This window comes from Drosophila teissieri, chromosome X, assembly GCF_016746235.2.
Source record: "Drosophila teissieri strain GT53w chromosome X, Prin_Dtei_1.1, whole genome shotgun sequence".
Classification (NCBI taxonomy): domain Eukaryota; kingdom Metazoa; phylum Arthropoda; class Insecta; order Diptera; family Drosophilidae; genus Drosophila; species Drosophila teissieri.
Genome location: NC_053034.1, coordinates 11,428,516 through 11,451,483, shown reverse-complemented (window position 1 = coordinate 11,451,483; position 22,968 = coordinate 11,428,516). Strand labels below are relative to the sequence as shown.

At 42.3% G+C, this 22,968-nt stretch overlaps 1 protein-coding gene across 1 annotated transcript in view; it reads right to left on the bottom strand.

The window, feature by feature from the left end:
- Positions 1-22,968, bottom strand: part of LOC122624335 (inactive dipeptidyl peptidase 10) — a 45,007-nt gene that overhangs the window by 15,557 nt on the left and 6,482 nt on the right. The gene's annotated exons all lie outside the window — the stretch shown is intronic.

The window sequence follows — 22,968 nt, the reverse complement described above, 5'->3', positions numbered from 1 at the left end:
GATTAAAATCTATTTTTAATCTATAAAGATTATAGGCTCATGGATTGAGTGAACCTTATATCCTTATAATATAACACTAGTAATCTGTAAGCTGTTTAGCAAGAAGTACATGTTGTATTCAGCCCAGTCAGCTGAAGTGATAAAAAGAAACACCCATTTCGAGTTCTAGTGACTTCTGGTGGCAGGTGTTTCTGCTCTGCATGTAAAACACACAAATCGAGGCGAAAACGCCAACCAGACACAAAGATGGTCGGCGTTGAAGTGGGAGATACAAAGTTGATTCCGTTGACCAACTCTCAAGAGCATATTTATATTTATCGATGGCATCACGCACACTCACACAGCCGCAGCCACCTATGCATATATGAATGTGGATGCCAAGAGTTGTGTTCACAGTCATGGCACTTGGAGGGGATACCAGCACGAGTGTAGCAAGTCTGAGTTATAAAAGTAGTACTTCAATCCGCAGTTGGTATTTGAAACACCATCCTTAAGCAATTAAAATGTATATGCAAGCCAAGCAGTTTCAATAGAGTTTCTTCATAGAGCTGTCACTATTATTCTGCACACAACTGTGCCCATCGAACATTTCCGAATCGGAAATATGGCTGGTGGAATAAAAGACGCCTCGCAGGGCCTGCATCTGGGATAGGGGTTTATTAAAAATGTATGCCGTAAAAATTTCGCTTCATATTGTGGGAAATGCCCCTGAATATTTACACGCTCCTCTTTACACGCCGCTGTATTTGTAAGGGGTAACGCTGTGCGAATGTGTGTGTGTGTGTGTGTGTGAGTGGTTGTGCTCGTAAACAGGAAACGGAAATCAGCATGCAGGAGCACGCAGCAACAACAACAGCAGCAGCAACAACAGCGCCGTGGAAAATCAACATCAGCAGTTGGATTATTGTTTTTCCGAGGCACTCACATGGCCGCGGCTGCTTGTGGCCAACATGTTTAATAACCGCACGACCGCAGTGCCGCGTTTTTAGCCTCAAAACCCATTTCCCATTTGCTATTACCCATTGGCCAAAATGGCGAAACTGGCCAAATCAACACGTGTAACTAGTGGCTTTGTTTTCCATTTTGCCCCAAACTTGGCCTGTTAATGCTCGATGGCCATGCAAATATTGTTATGCAGATGTGGATGACTGCGATCGTATGTATGTACATATGTATGTTATTCCTAAATATATGCGCATGTTTGTGGATAAACAGTAAACATCAAGTTGATGAGGCCAAAATCCAGAGTGGCCAAGAAGCCATAGATGGTTTTTAGACACTAATTGTGTGTCTTGTGGAAATACATTTGCTTTATTAAGCATAAAAATGTCTATGGTGCGTATTAGTAGTTTAATTGTTATCACTGTTAAATTTAAGATGAATAAATTCATTTTTATGTATGGCAATATTTATTATTTGAAAAAAAGTTGGCAAAATTTATGGAAAGCGGCTTCTGAAATATTCCGCGCAACTTTCTCTGTTTTTCTATTTTATTGTGCAGATATGCAGTTTACATAAATAACAAACGCTTGTTTGCGCATTTATGGAATTAAATATTTATTTTTCAAAGTTGCTATGCACAAAAAAATGGGATAAGCACGCAGAGTTATTTATTCGGCGATTTAATGGACCAATTTGAACAGCGCGGAATGGCGGCCATTTGAGTCTTAATCGTTATTCGCTCGGCTTCGGTTTTGGCCATAATCGAATGCAGCTGGCCATCAAAGCGGAATTCAATTTAAATGAGAAACTACATTTTTGCAGCGCGTGGGGAAATGGCTAAAGTTTGTTGCAGCTAAAATGAAATTAATGCCACATTGGTATGCGCATAGAAAATGCGGCCAAAAGAGGCGATAAAATAAGGACAACACCAACGGGGCTTAAAGGACCAACAAGAGGAGAGGAGAGGAGAGGGGAGGGAGGGAGAGGGGCGTACAAAGGAAGAATGAGACAGGCAGCCAAGTTAATTTATGTTCGAGTCCTTGCTGTCCTTATGCCTCATGTTGAGCCCCAAGTTTTGGAGAGAGTGTTTTCTAAATATCATGTAAATACGAGTGCCAATACAAGCGCACCCTCACACACACACACAGGGAATCCACACACACACACACGTTCAGTCCGCTTTGTCTTTGTGTGGGTGAGCAGAAAAGTTTTGCCACCTGCGTTTTTTCATTTACATGAGTAAGTTTGCACATTAAGCGCAGGGAAAATGAAAAGAAAACCATGCCCATCCCCCATTTTCCACCCCTCGCGATTTTCCTCCGCAAAGTTAAAGTTAATCTCAACCAACATTTGTGCGGCACAAAAAATGAAAAATTTAAAAATTCCGTCCACGCAAATCCATTTCCATTTTTGTTTAATCAGCTTTAATTGCGCGTTCAATTTATAATCGAATATTTGACAGTAATTAAATGAATTACTCCGAACACAAACACACATAAATGCATAATTAAATGAGAGTCTGACTTAAATTGAATTTGTATTTGTATGTACTTCTATTAAATATTAAACGGAATATCAGCATTCTTTTTTCTTCCATTTCAATTCGGGTGAAATCAAATGGAATTTCTTGATGACTTAACTCAGTCAGCTGGGACGAGAAAAAAAACGAAAAGACGAAAGGGAGAAGCTCTGAATTGTCTCTGGCTTTATATACACTACAAAAAATAAACCAGGGCGTTGTATAAATAAATATATATGTAGGTAAGAATGCTTATTAATATATATTTATGCATATATGACATATATTTAAGACAACACAATTGTTGAATGGTTTAGATACTTTTGAAAACGTACAACAATTTCTTCCTGTTTCCCTTACCAGCAACCAGAAAGTTAAGCACATGCACAGCTCTTCTGCTCGCTTGGCGAATGTGAAACCAAAGTTAAATAAATAAGCGGCAGTTGATTAGGCGGCATCAGGGGGCGGTTGTGCTGGCGGAGGGGGCGTGGCCATGGCAGGGGATTCCCCCACCTGCCAACCACCTACAAACCACCTGAGTTGCCGAGCTCAGCATGCGTGAGCTGCCTGTGGCCGAAATTCAGGTGAAGAGGCGCCTCCCCACCGCCACTGCCACGCCCACCTGGGCCCACCTGCCTCCGGGCAACGCCTTATTAAGTTAACACAAATGCTGGTAACTGGCTGACAGGGGCGTGGGAGGGGGAGCTTCTGCTTGTGGCACCTGTAACATCTTGCGAGTCGCAGATGGCTGCGCACTTGAATAATAAGCATCTATTTATCGGCCTAGACAGTTCGCAGAGCTCTCCACCTCGTTTCGGCGAGATAAGATACTCATTTTGCCCTGTATCCTTATGGTTCGTAAGGATATATTGGGCCAGGCACTGGCAGCGGAAAGTAACATGTACAACCTTGCGGATATACGTGTTTAGTGCTTAGATTTTGACAAAGGAAAGCCTAAGCACTTCTCCTAAATTGTTACATGTTACTCCACACAAAATATGCATAACTTTGTGTAAATAAAATGTGTCCAAACTAGTTATGAACTATGCACAACTCTTTGTAAATAAAATGTGTCGAAACTATTTATGAACATTCAACTTTTTCAACGAGCCCGCTAGCATGGCGTTCAATTCACTTTGCGTCAACTGTGTGTTGCAAAATGTGTCAACGCTGCGTATGCGTAATGAACTTTGAAACTTTGTGGCTGGGCAAACATTAAAATTAATTTCTAAACCATTTATGTCTGAACTGCTGCCATGCTATTTGCGAATGCCACGAACTAAGGATTGGCTTTAAATTCAAAGTTAAATAGAGCTGGATTTTATCGGCAGATAGCAATCAATAATCAACTGCAGATAAATTAATATTAGCTCATGGTTGTTAAAAGGTCATTATTTAGCGTTAATCCATCTGTCATAAACTTTAATAAGTATCATTGGGTCGAAGTGCGTATTCCTGTGCGTCTGCCACTGACGGGACTTTAATCTATAATTTATTATAATTTTTATTATTATTATTGTACTGGTAATTGTTGTTGCTGTTGTACTGGGTCCTTGGCAGCTTAACGTGAATTTAATTTGCCATTTCCCGACGAGTTTTCCGATGGCATCGTTAGCAGGGCGCTTATTTGTTTTCCTCCCCAAAAAATCCTTATCCTCATTTTTTCTCCCAAACAAAGCACAAAAATCGCGTGGGGAATTGTAGAAAGTTTTCGCAGATTGTCGAGTGCCACTAATTGTCTATAACCGGAGGCGTGCCATACTCGTCTGTATATATGCATATAAAATCATACACATATATGTACATATCTAAATATATATATAGCCAGCACCACACATACGCTTCTCGGGGGACTTAAATGCCACATGGCGCCATTTGAATGAGGTTTTAAATGTTTGCCGACTTTGTGGCCATAAAAACGAGGAGTGGAACGTGGGCATTAGTGTTTGCTTGTGCGTCCATTACGCAGGCGATCCAAATGCGCTGCACCATTTAATTGAGTTTTCACATCTACTTTTTTTGTTTTTTTCTCACTTTTTATTTTCCTGTGGCTGGCTTTGGTTTGGGCTCTTACATTTGGCATATGGGTGGCGAACATTTCCCCAGGGAAAAGCTGCTATCCATCATTGTCTGGCATTGATTCGAAAATCTGAAGAAACCGAAGAAAGCTTTGATAAATTGCCTTCCCTTGGAATTGGTCAAAAACCAGAACGGATTGAAAAGATTTTAAGCAGGATTTTAAGCAAGGATAAAACATGCGTACGATTTTTGTTTTCCTTGGATTTTCTTTTGAGCATTTTGCAGCTAAATGCTGCTTAATATGCTTTCTCATTGGGAAAACAAAAACATCGTTGAACATTTAAAAATTCCTTATTTTTTGTTCCTTTGCTAAAGTCTTATGAAATGAAAAGAACACAGGTTTTCATAATAACTCTTCCCATTTGTGAGCTGTAAATATTGTATTAAAGTGCAAGTTATGTAATCGCTGGCATTACCCCTTCCCTCTTCCCCCGGCAAACTCGTGGAGTTCGTTTGCTGCTGGGAAATTTAAATGGAAATGCTATTGAAAGTTGGTCCCGGCGACAGTTACACACATGCACACAAGAAATTCAATTAGAGTTTCCACTACTTTCATCAGCTGTTTTTCGTGCCCGACCCTCTCCTCCCCCCTCCTCCCCCCCGGCCATTTGCTATTTGCCTTCATTTGGCTGATGAGGAGGGGGGTGGGGGTAGTTTTTCGGGCCAGCTGGGGCGTGAAATTGTGCCAAGGCAGCTTTTGGGCCAACTGAGGTTGAGGATGTCCCTTCCAGCTTACCTGCAAAGAAACAAAACGAAGGTGGGGTATTAAACACACAAACGAACATATCTACATGGTTAGTTTGGAAGGAGAAAGCGGGTGAAAGTCCAGCTAAACCAAAACAAGTCCAGTTTAAGTTTGGCCATAAACACAAAAAGCCAAATTAATCGTGACTCGGGCAGTCATAAAACTCAGCACAAAAGTTTCAGGCAGAAGGTGAGAGGATCTGGGGAAAATAAGTCAACATTGTTTTGCAGCCCAACTTTAAATTACCTAACGATACGTTTTAAGGTCAGTTTACAAACATTTAAATAAGCTAATTTCTTATATGCTTTAATCCCTTCAGTTAGGTGATTAAACTAATAGGCTTTGAAGTCTCCTTTGGTTAATTTCTATTAGTTTAAATGCCATAATCCGGTAATCGAGTTAAAACTTCAATGGAGAATATGTTAGCCTCAAGTAGAAAAGTTAGGTCTAAACTTTTCCAATTATTTATATTGCTTTTCAAATGAAACCTCCTCATTGAAATATTGTCTAAAAGCCGTTAAACATTTTAAATAAAAATGCTAAAGTAGATTTCAACCAATTATTGGCCAACCCCTTTAAGATTCCAGATATTATTCAAAAAAAAAAGGGAAGGAAACTTGTGCAAAGTTTTTGTTTCGGTTTTCAACTTATATTATCCGGGCCGAAGCCCAAATATCAAGTGGCTGCTGTCGTGTTGCTGTTCCAACTGGAGGCCAAGTAGGTGAGTAGGTGGGTGTGGGGGTCAGGAGGTCGGGATGATACGGCTGCCCTGCCGAGTGAATCCCAAAAGGCACTTAGGCCACATGATGAGCTGGCTGACAGGTCGGAGCACCGGAGAAATGGAGAAACGGAACGGAACGGAGCACCGAGAACCGAGAACCTACAACCGAGAACCAAGAACCAAGAACCGGAGAGCGAGGTCTCAAGTGAATGGCGTTGATGGGCCACGACCTTGCATTTGGTCATGGCGCTCTCGTCTGTCGTGTCAGCCCATCAGTTCACCAGTCCACCAGTTCACCACCCACTCAGCCAGCAGCCACCCACCAGCATTCCGGCTAGGACACCCAGAAGGGACAGAAGTGCCCCGCCCACATTCAGCCTTCGCCTTCCATGTCCTGTTGACAGTTGCACTAATTGCAAAATGCTGTTGTTTGTTCTGCTGCCATTGTCTGTGGCATACTTTTAGGCAATTTGCATATTTCGTTAAGCAGCAGGAGCGGCAGGATGCAGGATGCAGGCTGCAGAATGCAGGACTCTCCCGCTGCATCTGCAGATGTCCTGCTGCGTCCTGCTGCATCCTGCTACATCCTGCCTCGCAGCTGAACTCCTTCGCTTTGCTTTATTTTCGTGCGACACACTCTAATTGATAACGAAGGCCTCCATTTCGCTAATTGACACCTTGATTAATTGGCCAGAAATCGAAGTTGGTCCGGTGACTGCATTTCATTTCATTAGCATTTTACAAACATAAAAACATAAGTACTTTGCAGATGTAATTGCAGATAATAACAGTTGTGTGTTGTCATTTCGAAAACAACTAAGAAAAAGCTGTGTTAAAGTATTTATGATGTACAAGTAGATGGTTATCTTTGGTTGTTTATTTTTAAAGGCTTTCAACCCCTTTAAATGGTGTCCTACATTTCAGTAGTTGTTTCGAAAACTTCCATGATCTTTAATTAAACTAGCCTTTTCAGCTTCCGCCCCTTATCCTTCGTCCCTCATTTCATTCCCATTTCGAATGCATTTTTCTTTTTACTGCTGAAAAACGTGACCCACACACACAATCGTCATTTACTTTTCTTTTTTCCAGACGGAAAGGAAATTTTTCTTTTTTTTCTGCCTTTTGCATCTGAATTATGGCAATTGAGTGTGAGCCCCATAAATCATATCCATCCTGCACTTGTTTTGTATTCTGAGTTAGCTTTCCATTCTTAGTTAGCTTTCACACATTTCACATGATTTTGTTTTATTTTAGGTTTATAGTCTACAAATATTTTAAATTAATTTATTTGGCAGCAAGAAAAACATAGAGTAATAAACTGTCTATATTAAAATTATTCTCCTGCCTTTTCTTCATATAAATAATGTAATATAATATATGTAATATGTAGGAAAAGGTACAACTTTATGATTTGCATATTGTTATATTATCGTAAAAACTAGTGAGACACAAAGCACGCGAGGAAGGTAGAAAAAATAAATGCCTCCAAAATTGATGTATGAAATGCCAAATAGCAACATAAAAAAGTATGTGAAGGAATCACAAAAAATGTATAAAAAACGACTCATAAAAACTAGTGTGAAATATGGCACGCGACGAACGTATTGGCTGCTTTTTGAGTGATTTACGACAAGTGCTTTTTTGATGTATTGTCATTTCGTTTTGGCCATCAATTTCGGCCATGGCATCGGGCCAAAAGTGAGCTTAACATGCACGACGACCCATGGATCCTTAATGTCCTCCCATCCGCAGGACTCTCGTCCCCTTCACTCCCCTCCACTCCACTTCAGTGCGCACAGTTTCTGCTCTTGTGTTTCGATTAATTTTTAATGAGAAACCATTTATGCGGCGTCCGTTTGTGCCGCGCTTAATTAGTTGCAACTTCAATGGGATATTAATGGAGGGCGAGTTTCGGGCAGAGTGCAACGGCGACGCACTCATTATGGTGGACAGCGGGAGTTCGGGATTGGGAACTCGCGGTGTTCGGCATTCGGCACTCGGGATCATAATCGTTATGCCCGCTCCGTTTAATTAAACTTTCCAAACCCTTGAGGCTCGAAATTGTGGCCTTGTTCGGCTTAATTGCTAACACGCACACACACACACAACCAATACACACGCAGCCAGAGGACTTTGTTCTAGCCCCAAAAAGTATGCAATAAAAATTAATGAGCGGGAAAATTTTTATTGACGCGCCTTTGGCAATGCATAAATGAATAATGCCCCTGGGGTAAAACATAATGAGCGCTGCTTGAATTTCTATGTGTGTGTGTGTGTGTGTGTGCTTTGGAGGCGGTTGGGGCCACGCCCCCACAGTAAAAACTAGGCAAACAACGTCATTGTTCGCGCAGCTGGGGCGACTGAATAATCTCGGTTTGTTTGCCAAAAGAATTTCGCCCGCTCTGATTTGTGGCCACTAAAAGCTTCTCTGACATCAGCCGAAGGACATGTTGGGCCAGGACACTCAGGACATGCCATCGCTGGCCAAATAAATGAATGGCCACACGTGTGCGTTTCGCGGCGGCAGGAGGCAGTGCCCATTGTGCGGCAGGCACAGTGGGATCATAATGGCATTTATGCACTTTAAACACATTTTAAATGGCTGTAAGTGGGAAAATAATAACTTGGAAATAATAATAACTATTTAGAAATATTTATATATGAAATAATGAATGAAATATGCTTTTGTGTTTCCTTTTCATTTCCAAGTCATTTTTAATTATTTTATCCAGAAGTTAGTCTACAAAGTTATCATTCCTATAAACCAATGACCAGTTGGTCTCAATTGTGCGGCGCCTTCGTTCTGAGCATTACAAATGCCATCCGCCAGTTGCCCAGCTGTCCAGCTGCAGCTGGCCCCTTTTGCCCACGCCCCTGCTAATTGCAGTTGGAATGAGAAAAGCTAGGCGCCAACATTGCGCATACGCCACGTGGGCTGCAGATTTTTTGCGAGAACTCTCGTCGCTCTTCAGCTGGCATTCAATCAGAGTGCGGGGCCGTGTTTTCACCAGTCATTAGCCGCCGCCGAATATAGCCGTCTGAAAGCACAGAACGCAAGTTGAAAGGCCAGCGAAAGTGAAAAGGAAGTGTGGCAAGAGGAAGCTGAAAGGTCGAGAGCAAGGAAAAGGCAACTTCTTTATGACATCAGCCGCCGAGTGGCTTGGGGGTCCACAAAAGTCACACAAAAGTTGACCAGAAACCCCCAAGGGTGCGTGTGCGATGTGCGATATGCGATATGCAAACTAAACGAAGGCACGTGACCATCGCACAAATACTCGTACACACTTTCGAACCCTCGTCGAACAATCTCGCAGGACATTCTCGCAGGACATTCCCGCACACGCGTACGCAGCAGGCAAGTCCTTGAAGAGGCTCCAGGTGGACACGTGTGGCCATTTCAAATGGGCCAGAAATATGTAGTCGAGAAGAGCTTGGCTACTGCCTATCATATAAATTATTTCGTGGGTTCATTAGATTAAAATATTTGAAGGTATTATTTGGAAAAGTTCTCTTGTGTATTTATTTAGTAGTCGCCTTCGAACAAAAGAAGTCTGCTATTTTATAGAAATATTTCATTTATAACAAACAGTTTACATTTATTTTCCACCATTTTCGCATTTCGAGCTCGCTTTCCCAAATTCCTCTGAGCAAACGAAGTTGTTACTTTGCCACGTAATAATTATACCTCCCAACCTCGCAAAAAAGGATGTCTAAAAATAAACCTCTGTCTCGTAAATCGCGTGACCCACGGGCTTTCCTTTCCTTTCCTTTTTCCTTTTTGCAGTGGTGGGGGGGCGTGGCAGTTGGGGGTCATTCGGGGGGTCAAAGGTTGCCCCGCTGGCCGAGTACATTTTTGAGTTAAATACGATGTCTCCGCCGTGCGCCATTTATTATCTGCGGAAGTGTCCACCAGCGATTGCGTGCTGCATGCGCTGGCCATTTAGCCAGCCACGCCCACTTTCCACTCTCGCCCACTGAATTTCCACAGCCCAGCCGTTACATAGTGTTCTCCTCGCAAAAACTCACGTAGTCGGGCGGTTAACACAACAATTTGCCGAAGGATTTTCGTTATCGCCTCTGGAGGGGGGCAAAAACGACGGAAATGGAAAATACACGGAACGAAAAAATGCATACCACATAAAGCGTAGGAAATGCCCATGTAAAAAAATGGTATTTTCAGTTAAGATTTGCCAATTGCTGTATGATTTGCACACGTCTTTCAATGGGACATTTTTAAAAATCAATTTCAGTTCACAGCACTTTTGCGCAGTGTATTAGATCGAGATTTGTGTTGTGCTAACTTTATTTTTGGTATGTTTTATTGTCGCTTTCCGGGCATCTGCAGCACCTGTCGCAAATTGGCCAGCGGTGAAACGACGGAGGCGTTGTCACGTTCTTCCCAAAAATGCTGCAATTCTCCACAGCTTCCACTTTCCACCTCCCACCTCGCACCTTCCATTTTCCACTTTCCATTTCGCATTTGTTTGCAACCCTCAGATGTTTTGCTATTGTACCCGTTTTGGGGTTTCACTTTCAGTTGATGTTTGCCAGCTTGTTTGTTTGTTGCATGCCTTTGGGTAGCGCTTGATTTGGTCTGAAAGCAAATTGGCATTTCCCCGGCACGTTTTTGAATTATAAACGAACTCACAACTGGGCGGGGCTTTAGGGGGGATCAAGTGTAGGGGGGGGGGGAGGCCTTCTGATTGTGCAGGCCCTCAATTATGCAACACGTCGAATTAAAAGGGGCGGAGGTAGAAGTAGAATGCAGGGGTTTTAGTGGGGCAAACACGCACAAATCTGGAAATTGCATCCAACAACTGGCCCCATTTGGCCCGCTATATATGCCATATACTTCTATGCACTTTGACCTCCCCCTCCCCCCACTCCTCCCCCTCCTCCCTCGTGACCAGCACCAAATGGCATAGCAAATGAGCTGCAGGAATCGGAGGAGCTGCCAGTTTCCAGGCGGAGAAACTTCAACAGTCAGGTAATAAGACCCAGGCACTTTGAGCCAAATGGAACATGGCAACGTTAAAGCTAAATAATAGGTACGTAACTTTAAATTATTAAACTTAAACAGCTTAATTGTTCAACAAAATGCTAACTATTCATAGTTTCAATTATATATAGGCTATGAAATGATTTGCACATAACTCATGTTCAACTAGTTCTCCGCTGCTTTTTTGGGTATGACATAATGCCATCGTTTTGCCATTTTGTCGGCCAGCTTACATTATACGAATCCATATCCATATCCATATATAATAGCCATTATTCTCAGCTGATTGCCATTTGCAGGCACTCAACTTGATTTAGGTCCCAGTCACGCCCCTGACTCCAACGTTTTTCAACTTTCTCCCACATTCTGCCACACCTTCCAATTTTCTTCTTTCTTTTTTTTTTTTTTTTTGGTTGAGAGCAATCTCAACCAAGTGGGTGAGTGGCCATAGAAATTTGCATGAGACGAGAGAAAGCTTTTGGCCCATAAATTCATACAAAATAAACCTGATGCCAAAATGTCTCAACGGCGACACGAATGCGCGCATGGAAGTAGTCGGAAAAATATCAAAGGGGGTTAGTGACCTTCAAGAGGTTGATACCAGAAACGAGCGACGGATTTGATACCGATTTCAAGGCACTTAACTAGGCGCTTTCCATGACTCCTCTTTCCATGACCTCCTCTATTTTCCGACCCCCGACGCCACTGACCCACAAGCCATGTTTTATACATAAGGCGGCGTCTATTAATGAGTGCCACGCCCACACACGAGTCCCACTTGACAGTCGATCATAAAAAGCATAATGGAGGCATCCATGTGCCGCACATAAAGCCACAATCGAAGACATAAGCCAGGAGAAATGGCAACTAAGTTGGCCAAGAAGCGGATGGGATTACGTGTGGAAAATCAGGGAATGGGCCAAAAGGATATAACCTATATATCTTGTGCAAACTTGGGTTAATGTGGGTCACTAATATTTGCGCAAATTATCGTTCAGTCTGTTGGTATTACTAATGCTCTTAGAAAATTATTAAAAACCCCTAAATGGCGTATGTTACATTTCAATAAAAATTATTTAAAAATCTGTCATTCCAATGGATTCATAAAAAATAAACATAAACTATCAAGGTTATAATACGAAATAAAACGGTCCAGCAAAGTGAATGCGTTATTCGTGAATTTTGTGAACTCTCGACATTGAATTGCTATTGTGGCTGTGATTAGCCCACCCATATATTCAATGCTCAATATTCAATGGCCCCTTTGGCGAGTGAGCGATTGAATGAATAAATCATTCGATTTATTCAAATGCCGTATCGATTTCTTAACGGCCAACTTATTTGGCATTGTTGGCCAATTTCCCAGCACACACACACACACACGCACAGTTTGCAACCGATGGCAAAATTAATTATGCGACGCGTTTCACAGGCGGAAGAAAGCCATCGACGACTCGCCGCAAAAATGTTGCCAGGACCAGAAAAAAAGCCCAACAGGGGCAGAAAGACAAACAGGAGGACACTGGCCACTGCACAACTCAATCAATTTCAGAGCGAACCGATGCTGGACCAGATCCCACAACCCACATCCCAGATCCCAGTTTCCAGATCCTAGATACCGCTTTTCCAACCGCCGCGGCGGTCACGTCACGCACACTGGGCAAAAAGCAATCAAACAAGCGGAAGGGACGCCAACCGGAAGTTGCACAGTCAAACTGGACACGAATGGTTAAGGCTGATGATGATGATGATGCGATGATGATAATGATGATGACGAGGAGCATGGCATAGCAGAATGATGATTGAGATTGGGACATTTGTCTGCTGTGTCCGAAGCATCTGTCAAATTTGTATGAAAATATAACCCAATGTATGCGAGTTATTCCTGATAAATTGACACCCATTTTGGAAAGAGTTTCTCCTCGAGATAAGTGGTTCAAATAAAAATTTCTCACATTTCCAATTAGACAGGCTCTTTTTTCCTAACTGAAGCTAAAAAAAGGAATGCCAATTGCATTTGCATTTCATTCATGATTATTTAGCAGTTTAGCCCAGTAAATATCTTAAATTGCCCAATTGTTCTTAAGTTGGCCAAGTTAAAAACTTAAAGACTTTCTGCTTTTGCGTTGATTCGATCCAGTGAATCCATGCATTTGAACATGAGCGGAAATCAATTGATTGGCGGCCACAGATGTGAAATGTGTGTTTACGCTTGTGCGATTTCCGCCGGCTGCAATTAAACGTGCACGGACTATCCGTCGGTGCCACGCCCGGTGCCACGCCCCTGGGCAATTGCCGCCCACTGTGGCAAGCTCTCCCACTTTCTTACATTTCCCCGAGTTTTCCTCTTTCCCGGCCTGGTTGAAAATCAATCACTTGTGCAGCTGCCAAAAAAGAAACGCCTTGTCATTTGTATCCCCCTTAAATCGTTTTTGTATCCATCAAATGCCCGGGAACGCTGGAACGCGATTGCTGTTGAAAAATTGTCGGACATGTTCAATAATGTTTATCAAATGGCATCTTCTTCTTCTGTGGATTGGGATTGGGATTGGTATATAGAGCCACCCCCCCAACCAAAAATATATTTTTCCTTGTTTTTATCGCTTCAAGAAGGGAAACTTTGATTTGTTGCTTGATTTTCGCCGGGGGCCACAGAGGTGAGCTGATGAGGGAAACTCGGGAGCCAGATAAAATGAAATAAAATAAAGGTGAAAGTGAAAGAGAAAGTGTCAAAGTGCATTTGTAATGGCTTAACGGAAAGATGAAAGCGTCCCTGATTTATGGTTTCCTCCGGAAATTCCCCGCTGGAAATCAGGCAATGGAATCTGTCCTCCTCGATGGAGCGACCATCTTCTGGCTCAGCAGCTGGCAGCTCAACAGTTGCTGCAATTTCACTCCGTTGACCTCGGTTCCAATCCTTCAGCAAGCCAATCCCTTTCTGGGAAGCCATCGCACATAGATATCACTGAAATCCGATGCACACTTCTTGCGAACTTCCCAAGAAAATGGCAGAGCGACGGAATTGTATCCACCGAGCATACATAATCGTGGATGTTTCTATGCCCTTCAAGGAAAGCATGTTATATTATTTAAAATTAAATATGAGGGGAAATAAATGTTAAAGTTTTAGATATGTACTGAAGATGTCATGAACAACTAGATACAATTTCGTATTCCAATGTCTTGTAATCATTTTGAATAACTTATAAACATTGTGATATGAATGCATTGTTATCATAAGCTTTTAAGTAATATTTTCGCCGTACAAGTTCAGCATTTAAGGGTGTTTAAATATTCAGCATACCAAAGCCCTGTGCTCTCGCCTGTCGATAATATTTATTTTTGGGCTTGCTGTGGCAGGAATTCAACTCGACTCGACTCGAGTCGACTTCTGTTTGTGCTGTTTGCATTGAAGCTCGATGGCTGTGGCTGTGGATCCAAGTGGGTGGGGGCCTGCTTTTTGATAAGAGCTCCATGGAGGCAGCTCGAGTGTTTGCCCCAGGCCAGCTGTCAGTGCTACTGCTGGGGATTTTGCAGCCGCGGGAATCCTTGATTTACCAGCCATTTCTCGTATCAATGCGCTACATTAAATATTCACCAGTTGGCCTTGGCAAGTGTCAAGTTGGGGTTGGGGGTTTAGTTTTGGCTTTCGGCTCGGCACGGCTCCCCTTTCAATTAGCGTCCAATTAGTTCAATTGCAGCCTTGCATTGACAGCCCATCGCTGACATGTGTCGCCACGCGTTTCACAGAGGGACCACATGGCGTATGCGCGATAATATTGCGCATACGTCAGCATGCTGTTTACGATCTGCTCGCCACTCATCAGCTAAAGAAAAAACTTTCCCCCTCGATAGGTAATAGCAGCCACATCAACTCGGAAGTTTCTGACTTGATGGCGAAAGTTTCAGCCAGCTAGCATTTGATGGTATCAAACATGCCCCAACAGAACTCGAATGAAATTGGAATGCAAACAGTGTACGATATGCTTTATTTGCAGAAATAGCTAGTGAAACACTTGGATAATTTAACCCCGGTTCAGTGATGTTTAATTAATGGTTTTGTGTTAAATGTAGGCTGCGTTTTAGTTAATTTAGTGGCATATTTGGTAAGCCAAAATCAAGTGCAACAAATGCAGATGGCCTATTTATTTAATTGCACTTCATTTGATTGGATTCATTTGCTCTCTCGAGCAGCAATATTGTTTGCGGTTCGATTTCATGGGTTGTGTAAATATTTGACTGGATTAATTAAAGCCTAAAGAGCTTGGATAACCGCATTTGAAGGCATCTCCCCTCTTCTGGCCCCATTCGATATGCACATCTCTCAGGCAGCCAAGCGAATCGAAACGAAAAGCTGTCAGACTAACGAAGCGGCACATCGCACATCCCCTTGCACACTCCCTTACTCACTCACACACACACAGGGGCACTTCCTTAGAGTCCTTGGTAGTCCTGCGTGGTCCTGTTGGTCGGAGGGTGGCACTCAAATTCCTTTGCCAACTCAACATACTTCACAACTTGTGTTGCACTTGCCAGCGATTTTCGATGCGGCTTTTAAGTGCAGCTCCAGACGAAAATAAAGTGCGGCATACTCGCACATACATAAATCAAGCATCAATCATTCATCATCAATCATTTACAAGCTTGCCCATCAGGATCAATTTCACAACTATCTTTGATAAATTGCTGAATCCAATTGAAATTTGCAATGTCAATAAAGTGCAATTTTTTAACTACATAAATGCAGTTTTTCCAGGAATTTGTGATGCAGATATTTATGTGCGAAATGTGAAAGCTGATCGAAAATATTTTTATTCGCAAGTGCTGTAAAATTTTCCTTGATATTTATGGCTTCAAATTGCACAACTAAAAATGTATATGAACCTTGCGTTGTTTGTAATTTGAATGCCCAACAAGGCACTTGCTTGGCACTTCCTGTGAGTGTGAATGTGAGTGTGAATGTGAGTGTGAATGTGAGCAGGTCCTTAGTCATAAATTACACACACACATATGCTGAAATCCTGGTGTTCTTCAGGCTCCATCATCATCATCGGGATTCCATCGCCATCATCATCATCGTGGCCATTCGAGGCAGGCGGCAAATGCATAACAAAATTTTATTATTTTGCCCTGCTTAAAGCGGAAATGAATGCACTCACACACAGGCGCACAAAAGGTCATACATGCTAGCGCCTGCTCCGGATTCCAACTCGACATCCTCATCCACATCCTCATCCACAGCCACATCCACATCACAATCACCATCAACAGCAGCTAACTCGAGCTCAGAGCAGCTTTCGAGCATTTTGCTCGCCTTATGCTCCAAAGTAAATGGCAGCAAATTGCATTTTAATCACATTGTTGTGCTCGTGTGGAATGCGTGGCACTTGCATCAGCAGGACAACAGCTGCCAGGGGCACTGCGACAAATCGGGGCGCACTTCGTGCCATTCGCTTGCAGGAGAGGAGTGAGGAGTGCGAGTTGCCAGTGAAGTTCCTCAGCTTCTTTTCTGCCCCCGAGTTAGCCTCAATTAAACACGTCCTAGCCCGTCACAGTGTCACTTAACCCCCCAAAAACTACGATGCAGTTGGTCTGGACATGCACTGCAACAAAATATTTATAAAATATCTGCTTACAATTTCTAAGTTCTATGTTCAAATTACACTTTTTCTCAGAAAACTTCCTTTCTAAGCGCATAAATGGCTTGAAATATATCTATGTATACATATGTATGTTTCTTTCTCAAATATATGAAATCATTTATCAATGCTCATTGCGAAAATCAAAAGGTCCTAAGTTATTATCCCAAAGTCCGCTTCATTGGCTTCTGTTCGGCACTGAACTCCATTCGAGAGTCGCAGTTCCATTTTCATTACAGTTCACATGCTGCTGTCAAGTGCAGAGATTCAGCAAGATTTCCATCACACTGCAGCAGGCTGATGGGGAAAACGCGGGAAAAGCGCAGGGAAAATGAGAAATAGGAAGAGAAATGAGCAGAGAGCAGAGAACGTGGAACAGAGATGGCCAGATGGAGATAATTGCCGAGTGACATGTGATGGCATCCAATGTAGATTAGTTTGCACTTTCCCCGCTTGGCGAGTACATGGAAATTTACAGATTTTCCTCTTTCTACTCCCTCGCTCTTCATTTTCCAGCGCCGTTTTTGCTTCCAATCCCATATTTAATCCGTTTGATTGCACCACAATCGATGGCAGCGACATATTGCGTATACGCCACGTTGCTACATTTTAATTAATATGCATTCCTCGCGGCTTTTGCACCTCAAGGCGCTGCTCATAAACTATAATAAATATGCAGGGGGTGTGGTGCCAGGACTCCACATGCCAGGACATCACCCCCCTCATCCCTTCATCGTTGTTCGTCCTATTTTTTGTAGCCCATCAGCTTTTCATTCTTTACCACTTCCGTGGCTGCTGTCAAAAATTTTGCTGCAAAAACTTCACCGTCGGATTTATAAAGTTCCTATCGACCATGTCAATAGCCTAATTAATTTCATTATTAATATCTCTAGGTAACTGTAAGATATGGAATAATATGCATAACGAATTGAAAATAAATTTGGTAAATGCGTATTTAATTTCTCTTCAGATTCCAGCGCTCATTTCGTCATTTTAAATTCGAAAAACTTGATGACTTCCTTTCGTTGGCCGTAAAGAACTTTTCGCCCAAAGTTTGTTTTATGTCGCACCGCTAATAATCCGCGTTGTTTATAGGGTATCCAAGGGGTATACACGAGGGTGGTATGAAATGCATGCGAAAAGCACGAAACGGAAAACGCAAACTTTTCCGCAGCATTTTTCTTTATACACGCTTTATACGCCGGGGCCAAAAGCAAGTCAAGCGGATTTGTAGCGTTTTTATTTATAAATTCCGCTTTTTACTTTTACTGCTACTTTTGCTTTTCTTTTCGCATTTCCCTTTTTTTTCTTTTTCCTTTTTTCCTGCTCGGTTTTTATGTAAGGGGCGTGGCAGGGGGAGTGGCTTTGGCATGGGGCTTTAGTCGTATCTGGATTTTGGTAACGTGCACGCAGCTAGAGATTAGCTAAGCAGAAATGACGACCAGTGCAGGGGGTTCCCCCGATTGACAGGGGGTTCCACTGGGGGGTGGGGGGTGGTGTTAGTTGGTGGCATCTTCGTCCTTGGCGGTGCAGGAGGCTATCCAGCTACCCAGCATAGTGGGCAGCAGCAGAGTTCGTTTGTTGGCTGCCATGCATGGAATTAGCCGCGTTAATAAAACGCCAGCGACTGCGGCAGCCAAATTGCCATTTAGGGATTGCCTTCCTTGAAGCTCCCGCTCCCTTCAGCCTCCAACGCACCACCCACCACCCACCGCTCTTTGCCTTTAACTTGGCTTAACTTCCTATCTCCCTCTCCCTCTCTCCCCCTCTGATGCTCTGGGCAGCTTCAAAAACTTTTGCTCGTTAAAGCAAATTTCGCCTTCTATAACCAAAATAAAAAAACAATAGAGTATGCTTGAAAGTGTAAGGCGAACATTTGAATATTCCTCTCTTGTGCGTAAAACAAACGAAGAAAATTGGCTGTAAATCGAAAGTGCAGCAAAATAATAGCTAAAAAATGAAATTCAAATTTTCATAGCTTCCCAAACATCAAATATAAAATTTATGATGAATTAAAGCATATTATATTTGGTTTTCCCAAATATAAAATTTATGATGAATTAAAGCATATTATATTTAGTTTTCCCAAATATAAAATTTATGATGAATTAAATATTGGTTTTCCCAAATATAAAATTTATGATGAATTAAAGCATATTATATTTGGTTTTCCCAAATATAAAATTGATGATGAATTAAAGCATACTATATTTAGTTTAGCTATGCTTTCACTACAGTGGTCAGTAATGTTTAAGTATTGGAAAAACGAAAAGACGTAAAATATTTATTGGGGGACACCGTTTTGCTGATCACACACATAAGCTGCGCGACATAAAAATGTTCAATATTTTTTAATGTGCGCAAACGGAGTGCCACTTTTATTGTACCCTGTTGCTGGGAGTGTATAAAATACTAAATGTTTTTCTTCCTCATCTAGGGCTTTATCGTTTCTGCTCTTATTGTTGCTGCGTGAAAATTTACGCGCTTGAAGCTTTTATGGCTCATGAGGGCCCATTGCCGTCTAAGCCATTGTCTTTGGGTCCTGGCCATGTTTATGGACTTTTTCGCCTGGCAATTAAATGTGCGCTTGCCGCGCACAGCGCTGTTCACAATGATAGCAGCCAAATGGGCACAAAATATTTAACAAGCATGCGAAAATGCATTCGATCTCTTATATTCATTTCCAGCAACTAATAGAAATTATATAATAAATGGTAGAAACACCTAATATTGTGCAGACAACTGTACATGTACGTAACCGTGTCTTTTGGGCACTTTTGCAACTGATTGAGTTGCAGTCGCGCTAAAAACTTGCTAACAGCACGGGCAGCAACTTTTCCGATCCGACTTTTTGGCCAAAAACAAAAAACAAAAAGGAAAAAAAGAAGAGAAACACACGCACACACACTGCAAAAGTTTGGGGGGCCCAAAGGGGGGACAACAACGGGGAACGGGGATCAATCAGTGGCGGAGGTCCTTGCAAAAGTTGTAAATTGTTTTTATTGTCAGCAGCATGCTACGCTTCCTGCGCCACTCCTGGTGAACTCTCACTAGTATTTTCACTAGGATTTTTGGCATTTCGCCGGAGTTGGCCAGGAATTCATTGGCTCACTTAGCTGGCTAACATGGCCAACGGCGATCCACTGACTCGATTCGCACGCGGGATTTTCCAAAGATTTTAAGGGGCGAATTTCAAAGGAAATGTTCGAAACAGAATTAGTAGCCTGTTTGGCAAAGAAAGTAAATATTTTAAGTTAGTGCTACATAAAGCGCACCTTTATTAAATTATTAAATATATTTAAATATATTTCATTTATAATTATTTAGTTTTTGTGACTCACAAAAACCTTGATATCCAAAAATTATATAAATCAGTTTTGCACGTTCTTTCTCCTAGATTTCCTTTTGTTTGTGCAAGTGATTACTTTGGCGTTTTTTGGCAACACCTGACTGTCGCCCAGTTTTGGCCGCCGCCCCTGGAAAAGCGGCACGCCCCCTTTTCGTCAATTGATGTGCCTGTCACGTGGCGGCGCCTACGCGTATGCAGCACAACATTTTAATGCTTTCTCCGCTTTCTCCGCTTTCTTTTCGTTCTCAGCTTTCTTTGCTGTTTCCAGACATCAAGGTCGTTCGGTGGCAGTTTATTCATCTGGCTTTCGGCTTTCGCCTTTGTGTGCGCGCAGGCAAACAGCACGAAGAAATGAAAATAAATTAAAATTAAAACGAAATAAATTAGAAAATAAAATGCGCACTGCACACAAGATTTTCGCGCAGTTTTTAGCCAGTTTTTCGCCTCTTCGTCTTTGTCGCAGAATTTCTCGTTGGTCACGTACAAAGTGACGGCACAAAGAATTTTTAGATCTTTTGTTTTAATCATAAATTGTAGGCCATTGGAGGGCTGGCAATTGGGGCGGCATTCGAGGGGGGCTTCTTGTTTGTTTTTGGCTGGCTTTTGAGGGGGGGGGGGGTGGGTTTTGGTGGCTTTTGGGGCGGACAGCTACAATAATGTTTTTTGCTTTGTTGCGTAGTTTGCAATAAATTTCAAACCAGCCTCCCAACCCAACCCACACCCCACACTCTTGCCCCCAAAGCACTTCACATTCATTTTGCATTTTTGGCTTTTCGCTTCTTTGTGGTGGTGGTGGTGGGAGAGGGGGGCTTGGAAAATAAGGGGGGCGGGGGAAAGTGGGTGGCTGAATGCTGACAGATAGAGTGTCTGACCAACTGACAGATCGGGGAGCGCGGTGGCTGAATGGAAACCCTACGGTTTTCCCAGCCCAAGACAAATGATAAGCGTTGACACTTTCTTTTTCCACTTTTCCCCACTTTGAATACTCTCTCAAGTTTTTCGCAGTTCTCCCAGCTTTTCCAGCTTTCCCGTTTTCCCCAGACTCGACTGTGTGATAAATTGCCAACAATCAAAATCCAAAGACCAAATGCGCTCCTTCTTCGTCTTTGGCAAATGTAAATTTAATTCTTGATTACCTGAAAATGCGATGGGAAATGCAGGAAAATTCTGCGAAATTTGATAAGCAATTTTTCGTCTATGTACCCACAACAGTGCAGATACCAGAAAGCGGAGAAGAAAAACAGAACAAGTCAAATATCCCAGGGGAGATGAAGTTCTGTTGCCAGAAATACACAAATTTATGTACCGGAAAATGCTAATTTCAAGGGAAAATTCACTCGTACAGTGCGCCACAAAAACCGATGAAGATAGATGAATTTCATTAAAGTATTAAAGTAATGTTAAATAGATTTTGCGAATGTTACACCGAATGCACGTCTATTTTGAATTTTGCCTATTAAACTATGTGCTGGCTCGACAGGAAAATCCCCCGGAAAGATGAAAGAACTTCGGCACAAATTGCTGGATATTCAAGTTGCTTGCCACATCCTAATACCAACATTGAGCCACTCCATTGACTTGCCCCAAGTAACGAGTACAGAGTACATTTCTATCTTTTCATCTTGCTGCCTCTATCTTTATCTGTGTGTCATCGTCGACTTACCAACCGCAAGGGCATTTGACATATGGAAACTGTCCCCGGCTTTTCCATTTCCCTCCGTTCGACATGTCCAACTACGAGTATGAGCCGTAGAAAATTTTGAAATTTAATTCAATTAGTTTTGCGTTCTTGCCTTTTTGTGCGGCGCTCGTTTTTATGGCCAATACAAGTAATGTTGTACCGACGTAACCTCAGTGCCGCCCCTTCATCCCCATTTGCCTGCAAATATTTAGAGAAAATATCTGGGCCCGGTGCCCCCGGCCCTGTTTTGTGGCTGGCCAAAAGGAAGGAAAGCAGAGTTGGGAAAAAAATATGCACAACCAAAAAAATGCAACGAAAATGTACATACTCTACTCTCAATTAATAATATTGAAATGGTAGCATTTCATATTTATATAATAACTATGCATATCTAATCAACTCAAAACAAATATCATTATGTCATAGATCAAAAAAGCCTACCTACATATAATACCCCCTGTTAGGGTATGGAAATCAAAAGAAATGCCTGCATGAAGGGAAATTTAACATGTGTTCGTGGAGCATTTTCCAAATGGGCGGCGGGGGGTGGTGGAGGGGGTGACGAGCTCATCTTGTGGTTTTTAAGTGCTCTAACGGCATGTGCCGCCCCCTTTTCCGGCCTGTTCTTCGTTTTTTTCTTGTTTTTTTTCGCTTTTTTCGTTTTTGGTGATTTAAGAAAATTGATGGCTTGCTCTTGACATGACTTGCCAATGGACCAGTGGTCGAAATGGACCCGCTCCAAACCCCAAGGCCGTGACAATGCGAAAAGCAAGCGGGGGGGAGTCCAGGAAAGGGCATAGAAACGGGAAAGGGAAGAAGGAGAGGGTCCTCTTAAAAATTCATAGATTTGATTTGCTTGTAGTGCGTATAAAGATGCTTACACAGTCCCCCGAAAAGGATTAGGGAAACCCAAGCGGGCAGCAAATTTGAACAAAAATATGCCACGGCATCGAGATTTATTTGAGAGTCATAAATGTGACAATAAAAATTGTGAGCAGACTCGTAAAAAGCACAAGCCCTGATTTGCTAAACAGCTACATCTTGGCCAAAAAAGTGGAAAAAAGATATTTTAAGCAGTAGAATGGCCAAAAAAGTGGAAAAAAGATACTTTAAGCTGTAGAAAGGCTAGCATTTGTTCGTAGAATTATCATTTCAGGTATAGGGCTTCATTTTAACGTGCTAATTAACAGCAGAGCACTGTACCACAATTCAGTATATTTTTTAACAAATATTTCTTATTCCTTCGCCTTATCTCAAGTGTTAATTAAGCTCGCTACATTTGCAATGGAAATTT